This window comes from Carcharhinus amblyrhynchos, chromosome 24 (assembly GCF_965287045.1).
Source record: "Carcharhinus amblyrhynchos chromosome 24, sCarAmb.v2.hapA, whole genome shotgun sequence".
Classification (NCBI taxonomy): Eukaryota; Metazoa; Chordata; class Chondrichthyes; order Carcharhiniformes; family Carcharhinidae; genus Carcharhinus; species Carcharhinus amblyrhynchos.
The window spans coordinates 33,188,285-33,199,413 of NC_137347.1; the positions used below are offsets into that span (position 1 = coordinate 33,188,285).

The 11,129-nt window shown below is 42.3% G+C and overlaps 1 protein-coding gene across 4 annotated transcripts in view; it reads right to left on the bottom strand.

Moving 5' to 3' along the window:
* The window catches only part of LOC145358018 (homeobox-containing protein 1-like), a 68,028-nt gene extending 65,711 nt beyond the window's left edge, over window positions 1-2,317 (bottom strand). For 3 of the 4 annotated variants that reach the window (XM_080211707.1, XM_080211705.1, XM_080211708.1), the window contains exon 1: window positions 2,218-2,317. The gene's annotated coding sequence lies outside the window, so the exon portion shown is untranslated. The remainder of the gene's footprint in view (window positions 1-2,217) is intronic. The other variant, XM_080211706.1, reaches the window with a different exon arrangement.
* Window positions 2,318-11,129: the final 8,812 nt, after the last annotated feature.

The window sequence follows — 11,129 nt, forward strand, 5'->3', positions numbered from 1 at the left end:
TCTTTCTCTCCTTGATACAAGTTGTGTCCTGTGACTAGGCTACTCCAATGACCTGACCCAGACTTCTCTATGTGGCTTTGTAACATGCTCCAGGAAATGCAAGTCTTATGGAAAAGGATTCATTTGTCAACTTTCCGTTCTAGCATTTAGAAAATGACTCGCTCCAATGGGCTGGCTTACCACTTTCAGGGCATTTAGTTCCTAATTTTCAGTTAGTTAATTATCATAAGCAAATTCTTCAGTGAAGGTAATGGACCTAGATGCCACACATATTTTGTCTTCCATAAGTCCCCCTCACTTGCTGTAATTCAGAACGAAGTTCTGGCAGCTCATTGCTAGTCTCTTCTAGTCAACCAGAATCCATATCAACCAATGCACTGTCAGGTTTCACTCCCAGCACCAACCTTTTCAATTATTTTTGGATTGCTCACTTAAGCAGAATTCCTGGTCAAATATACACAACTTCAAGTTTTTTTTCTATCTCACTGGCTTGCAACTCTAGCTTCATTTTGAGTACTCAGAGTGAGACTTAATTTAAACAACTTGGTCCAACTTGCTTGAGCCCCAACAAACACTTGTCATATCTCTGCTCAAATTTCATCCTATTTAAGAATGAAAGATTTTTAGCAGCTATACAAAATATGGAAGAAAAAATTTACTGAATAATTTACCTTCTCAATAAAGTTGATTTATGATCTCACATTACACTGTGTAAAATTAAAATATAAATACTTTTATACAAGAAATTCCACTGTCCACAATTTAATTGAAGGTGGTCATCAGTTTTTTAAAAATTCATTCATGGGATATAGGCATTGCTGAGAATATATTTTATTGTCCTTCCCTCATTGCCCTTAAGGGAAGGTTCAGCTACTCCTTGAACACAACTGAGATGATTGCTAGGCCATTTCAAATCTAAGTGTCAACCATATTTACTGTGGGTCTAGAGTCACATGTAGGCCAAAGCGGGTAAAGATGACAGATCCCTTACCTAAAAGGTACGAATGAATCAGATGAATTTTACATTAATCCAATAGGTTCAGAGCTACCTTTAGTGATGTTAGCTTTGTCATTGCATATTGAATTTAAATTGAGATTTGAATTACTTTTTGAATCTTTTGTCCAACCACTTAATCACCAGCCCAGTGACACAACCTGTGTCACCATAACCCCAATGTAAACTAACACTGAAATAAATCTTGTTTACATGCAGTAATATTAAACTACACAAATTCAAATCCCTTAAATGTGTTTTGATTACATCTGGGACCTGATTTGAATAAACATTCCTGATGTTTTTTAAGAAAATGGTCTAATGCAGCAGATTGTTTATGTAATATACAGCATGGTGACAAAACCTGAACCAGACTAGGCAACTCAAATATTAAACAAAATCTGAAGAATCGCATGTCTCAGGGATCTGTTTCCACAGGGGGGGGCGGAATTTATTGTAGCAAACATTTTGTATTATAGTCAAGTCTCATTCATTTTGAGTTTCAACATCCAATTTTGCTGTAAACATCTTAGCCCTTTAGCCAGAGCCAACTGCAAGGAACAGAACTTGATGCACCTAAATTATTTTGCAATCTGCCCAATCGCTGAAAATGTAATGGCTTGTAAAAGGAAATTCTGGGGGTCAGGGGCTGGGGAAGAAAAACAAAACCTCGACTCTCTCCCCTTTACAAGATTAGAGAGATATTTAACTTTGCACTGGTTCGGATATCCTTGATGGCGAACAGTAGGAGAGGGAGATAAACAAAAAACACCATTCAAATGGGCAGATCTTTCTTTAAAAGAGGATGAAAATGATTGTAAACAATGCACGGGGGTGGGGAGCCTCCAAGCTGCTGATCTGCATTCTTTTATTACAGTTCACTTCACAAATTGAGGGGGGGGGGGGAATTTAAAAAAAACATCCGAACATTAAACAAAAGACCGGTTGAAATTTTTTTTTTAAACTGTGGGGACAACTCCGCGGCTTTGGGTTCAGGGAGGAGTGCTGTCCTCCTGAAAACTCGCCACCAAAACACAGCGAACAATGTGTGGGGGGGGGGGGGGGGGGCGGTGGCGGTTCTCAGCAATCAGAAGCTCTCATCTCCTGAGCGGCCGAGGTCCCTCCAGGAGGAGGGAGAAGAGGAGGAGGAGGGGGGAGTGGGGGAACCCGCCGTCCCGGCAGCAAAATATCAAATAAATAAATAACCACACAAAATAACTCACCGGCTCGTCCTGGCGATCCCCCGCCCGGGCCGCTTTCAGAGCCGCCACCGCCGCCGCTCCGAGTTACACTGAAGCCAAAGTCTGAGCTCCATCATTCGCCATGACAGCCTGTGAGGAGCTCTCACCCCTGACCCCTCACCTCTTACCCCTCCCCTGACCCCCCCCGCACCCCCGGAACTGATTGCGATGGAAGGCAGGGCAACTTGGAGGTGCCCCTGTGGAGAGGGAGAGGTGGGTTTGTCCCTCATTGCTGCTATAACACACACACACACACACACACAGTCCTTGCTGTAACCGCACGTTAAAAAAAAGTGCTCCAGTGTTTGGAGATTTTATTTATTTCTGCCTCACGGTTGGAATGTTGACATGCCACTTTTACCTAAGTACCAGGTCTCACCCAAGGAGTGGGTGACCCATTTCTACAGAGCTATTAATACATTAAAGATCAGTTATACATTTTGGTGGCGCAACTTTATTGTGGGAACAGCCTGTGCAAGAAACAATACTTTTCACTTTACTAATGTATGTGACAAATCAAATCCTTCTCCCCTATGTACTCAGTGAATGGTCTGTTTTGCCTGTATAGCACACAAGTAACAGTACTTTTCACTGTATACTAATATATGTGACAATAATAAATCCTTCTCCCCATGTACTCTATGAATGGTATGTTTTGCCTGTATAGCACACAAGAAACGATACTTTTCACTGTATGCTAATACTTGTGATGATAAATCAAATTCTTCTCCCCTATGTACTCTATGAACAGTATGTTTTGTCTACAGCATGCAAGAAACAATGCTTTTCACTGTATACTAATACATGTGACAATAATAAATCAATAAAATTGAATTCTTGCTGCAGTCGCATTCTCCCCTCTTGTGGAGATACTACAGCCCTGTCACTGGCAGGACAGGGTAATTACATCATGATATGTTTACATCGATGCTTTTCATTCCAAATGTGAAGCCAATGTCCCCAGTATCAATGCACTGGTCACGCTTGACCGGTTGCAATGGGCAGGCCATGCCTGCATGTCCAACACAAGATTCCTGAAACAAGGGCTCTACTTTGAGCTCGGCAATGGCAAACGGTCATTAGGAGGGCAGAGGAAACACTATAAGGACAGTCTGAGAGCCTCCCTAAATAAATGCAACATCCCCATTGATGCATGCGTTAGAACGCACAAACTGAAGTAAACACATCTGCGAAGGTACCAATCACCTTGAGTGTCACCGGGTGCAGCATAAAGGTAAACAGTGAAAAGAAAGTGCAGAATCCAGAACACTCCACTCACCCACTTCATCAAACACCACCTGTCCCACCAGTGGCGGAGCCTGCAGCTCCCTGATTAGACTATTTAGCCATGGCAGAACCCACTTCCCTGGAGGTGAAGCAAGTAGTCCTCGACCCTGAGGGACTGCCAAAGAAGAAGATACAGCCTACTAAATAATGCATCAATGACATCCACAAGCCCTGAATTATTCTAACCTTGCTTCGTTTGAATGCTATACTTGGTCTTGATTCCTTCTCTATTATTATGTGGGTGGTTGACTGGTAATATATTGGCTTGGACTTTGCACTAAGAATAACGGTGAACATGCAGCATCATTATGGAGTCAATCAGACAGCCATTTCTATAGCACACACATACACAATTAAACATGGAAATTTGCCAGTTGTGGTCCATATTACACTGCATCTCCACAGTCTGCACTAACACAGTACCTCACTGGTAGATTCAGCATTGAAAGTTTCTATACTTACCCACCACTTAGGGAAAGTTAAGACTGATACATTAGACAGTAGGTAAATTTGTGATGGCTCGATTAGCAATAGTTGCTGCCAAACTACCTCTGGCCCTGAAAATTGTAGCGTGCAAGTGCAAGATCTCATTCCTGACAAAGTTTTAGATTTTTCCTGTCTCTTTTATTTTTCCCTCTTAATCCCATCTTTCTTTCCTAACTTTTTAAATTTCTGTTACAGTATTTCAATCTATTTTATAATTTGTGGTTTATACTTCCTAGTTTAGATGGTGTGTCTCAGTGAGCATTCTTCAAACTGATTGATCGAAGAATCTTACTGTCTCTGGTTTTCTCACATCTGCCACTGATCATCTCACAGATCACATCTCTCAGATACTATAAAGCATCAAGCAAATCACAAGAATCATTAGTAACAGGCAAGAAGCATCTTGAAAAGATATAAAAGTAAAAGTGAGAAAGCTAGTATTTTTCTGCCCTTTTCCAATCTGGTCTTTACCCAAAGGTAACAACTAAGCATTTACAATCAGTTGCCAGTCTAAACTCAACATTCCCTTAGCAAATATAAATATAATGAGGATTATGGGGATAGGACTTGGGTGGGATTGTTGTCGGTGGGCCAAATGACCTCCTTCTGGGGCAGCACAATGGCACAGTGGTGCTGCCTCACAGTGTCAGGGACCTGGGTTTGATTCCCAGTTTAGGTCACAATCTGTGTAGAGTTTGCATCTTCTCCCCATGTCTGATTGGGTTTCCTCTGGGTGCTCTGGTTTCCTCCCACAGTCCAAAGATGTGTGGGTTAGGTGGATTGGCTATGATAAGTTCCCCTTGGTGTTAGGGGGACTAGCTTAGGGTAAATACATGGGGTAATGGGAATAGAGCCTGGGTGGGATTGTGGTTGGTGGAGACTCGATGGGCCAAATGGCTGCCTTCTGCACTACAGGATTCTAGAACATAGAAAGAACATAGAAAAACTACAGCACAAACAGGCCCTTTGGCCTACAAGTTGCACCAATGATATCCATATCTACTAGGCTTACCTATAACCCTTAATTCTACTAAGTTCCATGTTCTCATCCAGAAGTCTCTTGAAAGACCCTATCGAATTTGCCTCCACCACCACCGACGGCAGCCGATTCCACTCACCCACCACCGTCTGAGTGAAAAACTTACCCCTGATATCTCCTCTGTACCTACTCCCCAGCACCTTAAACCTGTGTCCTCTTGTAGCAACCATTCCAGCCCTTGGAAAAAGCCTCTGAGAATCCACCTGATCTATATCTCTCAACATCTTATACACTTCTATCAGGTCACCTCTCATCCTTCATCTCTCTAAGGAGAGAAGACCGAGCTCCCTCAACTTATCCTTATAAGGCATGCCACTCAATCCAGGCAACATCCTTGTAAATCTCCTCTGCACCCTTTCAATAGCTTCCACATCCTTCCTGTAATGAAGCGACCAGAGCTGAGATTCTGTAATTCACTTCTGCATTGTAGATTCTGTGATTTAAAATGATTATTTGGGTGTCATTTGATAAAAATCTCCTCTCACATGAAACAATATATCCATAGACCTGCAGTAATGTGAGAGGGAGAAGACTCAGTTTACGTACTATAACTTTCCTCCCTATTACTGGTTTGTCCCCACTCAGACCTCTTCCCTCCAAAATTGACCCTGTTTCTCCCATTATATGGTAAATATTAATTATTGATTGTGGTTTGTAGTGGTATTCATCCAAAACAATAAAACCTGGTAGCAGTGGCGCATTGTGAAATTTCTACAATAGGCAACGATAATCATTTAATTGTTGGATCATTCGTTCCAACTGAAGGTAATATATGAGTTCAGGTATCAATACCTAAATCTGTTGAGTTCTTTGCATCTGAAGAGAGATTCATTCATTGGGGGACACTGAATGGTTTATGATCTGTCGTCATTTTGAGATTGTTACCATCAGTCAAATAAATAAGAACATAAGAAATAGGAGCAGGAGTAGGCCATCCAGCCCTTCGAGCCTGCCCCGCCATTCAATAAGATCATGGCTGATCTGTCGTGGCTCAGTTCCACCTTCCCGCCCTCTCCCCATAACCCTTAATCCCCTCTCTTATCTTACTGTTACTAGAGAGGCGGTGCTCGACAGACTGGAGGGGCTGATTGTGGACAAGTCCCCAGGACCGGATGGAATGCATCCGAGGGTTCTGAAAGAAATGGCGGAGGTGATAGTGGATGCCTTGGTGGTTATTTTCCAGACGTCGCTGGATTCCGGGGAAGTGCCGGAAGATTGGAAAACGGCTAATGTTACGCCGTTGTTTAAGAAGGGTGCCAGGCAAAAGGCGGGGAATTATAGGCCGGTTAGTTTAACGTCTGTGGTAGGTAAAATGTTAGAATCCGTCATTAAGGAGGAAATTGCGAGGCATCTTGAAGGCAATTGCTTGATAGAGCGGACGCAGCTTGGTTTCATTAAAGGGAAGTCGTGTCTGACAAATTTACTGGAGTTCTATGAGGATGTGTCTAGGGCGGTGGATAGAGGAGAGCCAGTGGATGTGGTCTTTCTGGATTTTCAGAAGGCGTTTGACAAAGTACCTCACAAGAGGTTATTGCAGAAGGTCGAGGGACATGGAGTTGGGGGTAGGGTGTTAGCGTGGATAGAGGATTGGTTGTCAAATAGGAGGCAGAGAGTGGGGGTCAACGGGTGCTATTCGGATTGGCGGATGGTGACTAGTGGAGTGCCCCAGGGGTCGGTGCTGGGGCCTCAGCTTTTTACCATTTATATAGATGATCTGGAGGAGGGAACCGAGTGTAGGGTGTCGAAATTTGCTGATGACACCAAGATTGGGGGAACGGCAAATTGTGCAGAGGGTGTGGAGAGTCTACAGAAGGATCTAGATAGGCTGGGCGAATGGGCCAGGAAATGGCAAATGGAATTTAATGTTGGCAAGTGTGAGGTGGTCCACTTTGGTAGGAATAATGGTAGGAAGGACTATTACTTACGTGGCGAAAAACTGCAGCAGGCAGCAGTGCAGAAGGACCTCGGGGTCCTTGTGCATGAGTCGCAAAAACCCAGCTTGCAGGTGCAGCAGGTGGTCAGGAAGGCGAATGGGATGCTGGCCTTCATAGCGAGGGGGATTGAATATAAAAGTAGGGAGGTCTTGCTGCAGCTGTATAGGGCATTGGTGAGGCCGCAGCTGGAGTACTGTGTGCAGTTTTGGGCGCCGCACCTGCGCAAGGATATTTTGGCCTTGGAGGGAGTGCAGAGGAGGTTTACTAGGCTGATACCGGAGTTGAGGGGGTTGAGCTATGAGGAGAGGCTGAATAAACTAGGCTTGTACTTGTTGGAGTTTAGAAGAATGAGGGGAGACCTCATTGAGACGTATAAGATGATGAATGGGATGGATAGGATAGAGGTGGAGAGACTCTTCCTGCTCAAAAAAGACAGTAGGACTAGGGGGCACAGCCTCAAGATAAAGGGGGGGGCGGTTTAGAATGGAGTTGAGGAGGAACTTCTTCACTCAAAGGGTGGTGAATCTCCGTCAATGTTAGCTTTTAAAATTAAAAATAGGTGCTACATACACATAACTGAGTCATGTGGTTCCTGGTTTTACCGCATCAAGAAAATACGCAGATATCATTCAGTCTTGGACACAATGTCCTCTGAAAAGCTTCTGTACACTCTGGTACATAAGTGGAACTGGTCTCTTAATCTATATTTATATAGTTCTGTTTGATCAGTCCTGGGTACATGCATAGATAGAGCTCATTGTTATTTAAAAGCAAATTACTGCAGATGCTGGAGTCTGAAACAAAAACAGAAAAGGCTGGAAAATCTCAACAGGTCTGACAGCATCTGTGGAGGGAGAATAGAGCCAATGTTGAATTTTCCCTTCCCACCTACCACGGGAATCATAGTGGGCGGGATACAGACCATACAAAAGTCTGATGACCTAGGGCATGACTTTCTAACTTCAGGGCAGGTGCAGCCAGAAATTCCTGCCCAATGTTTCAAGAATACCTGATTCTGTTCTGACAAAGGGTCATCCAAGCTCGAAAGCATTTTCTGCTCATTGTTATTGAGATGAATATTCACTCAGTCTGGATTAAAAGAACTGCTGGACAATATGCTTCCACCCTTAAGGTGAAAGTTCTCTTCACCAAGACCAGAAATTTAGAGGGAAAGTTAAATCCCCAAACCTAGCTAATGTGGAATTGAATTTTGGTCCCATTGATCCATTAATATTCTTGAAACTGTTAAGCAAATGGCCTTGAAATCAAATCTTTTCCAAAGAAACTAATCCCAACCTCCTTAAACTTTCTTCAGAACAGAATGTCACCCATGTTGACAAAATGTTCTGGGCTTCGTTCACGACCCTTTGTAGTTTCTTGCAGTCTTGGACAGAGCGGGAGCCATACCAAGCTCTGATACAACCAGAAAGGATGCTTCTATGGTGCATCTGTGGGGAGTAAAACAAAACAGAGCATAACACAATTAAAGAGAATGTAATATTTTACCGCATGACGATCTGAAAGTTCAGGATTTTAAATTGCAGAAGACTGTATCTTGAATGAGAGTATTAAGTACTGCACCCAATGAAGTACTAATAAGCTTTTATTAATCTATGAATTATCAATTTATCGTTGTTCCAAAACTTTCTGATAAACATTTGCACTGATTTAAGTAATATACGACACCAGAGGAATGTATAAGAATTGCTTTAAATGTAAACGTGAACAACAGTATCAACAGTGGCATATTTTACTTATAAATATAAATTCAAAAAATGAAAAACCAGAGTTCCATTTGGAACAGTTGATAGTCTAAAATGGTTTACGAATATATCAGTTTTGATCTATTACCTTCTATATTATTCAAAAGCCGCACCTTCATTTATTTTTGAAATTTTTACAGATGCACCATAGAAGTGTCCTTTCTGGTTGTATCAGAGCTTGGTGTGGCTCCCGCTCCGTCTAAGACTGCAAGAAACTACAAAAGGTCGTGAACGAAGCCCAGTCTGTCATGCAAACCAGACTCCCATCCATTGACTCTGCATACAATTCCCGCTGCTGGCATTGATCAAGGCATGATCAAGGACCCCATGGATCCCGAACGTTCTTTCACCTTTCCTCATCAGGAAAAAGATACAAATGTCTGAGATCACTTAACAACTGATTCAAGAACAGCTTCTTCCCTGCTGCCATCAGACTTTAGAACAGACCTACCTTGCATTAAGTTGATTTTTTTTACACCATAGCTATTACTGCAACACTACATTCTGCACCCTCTTCTTTTCTCCTCTATGAATGGTATGCTTTATCTGTATAGCGCAAGAAACAATACTTTTCACTGTATACTAACACATGTGGCAATAATAAATCAAATCTAATATGACCAACATTGTCAGTTTTTGAGTCTGGAGACTGTGTTCAGGGTTGAATCGGAGACTGGGATTTTAAAAGTCTTGGCTCAACCTGAAACGTGGATGGAGATGAAATTGCTGGTGAGGGTAGGAATTTTATGCAAATACCGACCATAATGACTTTGGTCTTCCCGATTTTTAATGGGAAATTGTGGTTTATCAAAGGTTGGATATTGAACAAAACAAGCAAACCAACAGAGGGAGCAGATAGGAAGAGAGATAGTGCAAAGATAGAGATGACTCCATTTTGCAGATGGTACCAAGAGACAGCATATAGATGAGAATGAGGAGGGATAATGATGGAATCAAAGGTCAGGGGAGTGGGGGTGGGAAATGGGTGCATGGAGAAAGAAAAAGGAACATTTTCTGAAGATGTTCTGGTTATAATTGCATGGGTAAACAGAACTTAATGTGGTTGGTCTCTGTGAGTTGGACAATAGAAGAAAAGAGGATGATGTAATTGACTTTGCAGGAACAAATTGAGTCACCCGGATAAGATGAACTCAGCGGTGACATGGAGGAAAATAAAGAACTACAGGAAATGGTGGGGTTGTTGTGGGGAAAGATTGGTGCAAGATACTCTTATTGGACAAAGTGAAGGGGAGTACACAAGAGGAAGCCTGACAGATGGTTTCAATCTTAGTGATAATTCAATTGCAAGCTGATAAAGAAGCCCTTGGTCTTTCTGTAGTTGCTGATGATGTTGATGGTGGAAGAAGTATTCTCAGCAGCTTCATCAATGATCTTCACGCTGTATTACTGATGATTTCAGTGTGCTGTTCAATTTGCAATTAATTTGATGTTGAAACAGATAATGCAAGACTAAAGTGAGAGCTGGGTAATATCCTGGTTTGGGTTGACACATGGCATTTAACACAGGCAGCACATAAGCATAAAACATAATGACCTTTTTAACTAACATTGTCATGTTCTCCACTGTCAACAGTTTAGAAGTTCCTGATTAGAAGCTTAATAACACCAGTCATATAAATGCTGCAAGAATGAGGGAGAAGCTGGGTACTCCGACAGCTGTGGATTGATAGATCCACAAACTATAAAGGCATTAAATCAGCTGCATGATGGAATGCTTGGATAGATGCATCTGCAACAAACACCATCTTAAATGAAATTTGATCCTATCAATAGGCTCAATACCCACTACTCTGCCAGTTGACTGTGGTTGTAACATATTATTTTCCATGAGGCACTTCCACTTTTAGCCACACCAAGCACAGCCTTAGCTATCTTGGCTCTATCCTTCATAACTCTGACTACTGGCCACTTCCGTCAGCTCTCCCAAATGCTTAATCATCCATCCCTTACGTTGTTTCAATCATGCTTTCCATGTGAAATGGTTGAAATGCAGGTTTCTTTTAATGCGTTGGGAGCATGGTAGCACAGTGGTTAGTGCTGCTGCCTACACAGCACCAGGGACTTGGGTTCAATTCCTGCTTGGGTCACTGTCTGTATGAAGTCTGCATGTTCTCCCTTTGTCTGTATGGGTTTTCTCTGGTTTCCTCCCATAATCCACAAGACCTGCTGGCTGGTACATTGGCTGTACTAAAAAAAACTCTCTCAATGTACCCGAACAGGCGCTGGAGTGTGGCGACTGGGTGATTTTCATAGTAATTTAATTGCAGTGTTAATATAAACTTGTGACACTAATAAAACAAATTGCCAAGCATAATGAGTGAGCCAAATATCCTTTGCATGGTGTGAATATTTTAGAAAGACTTA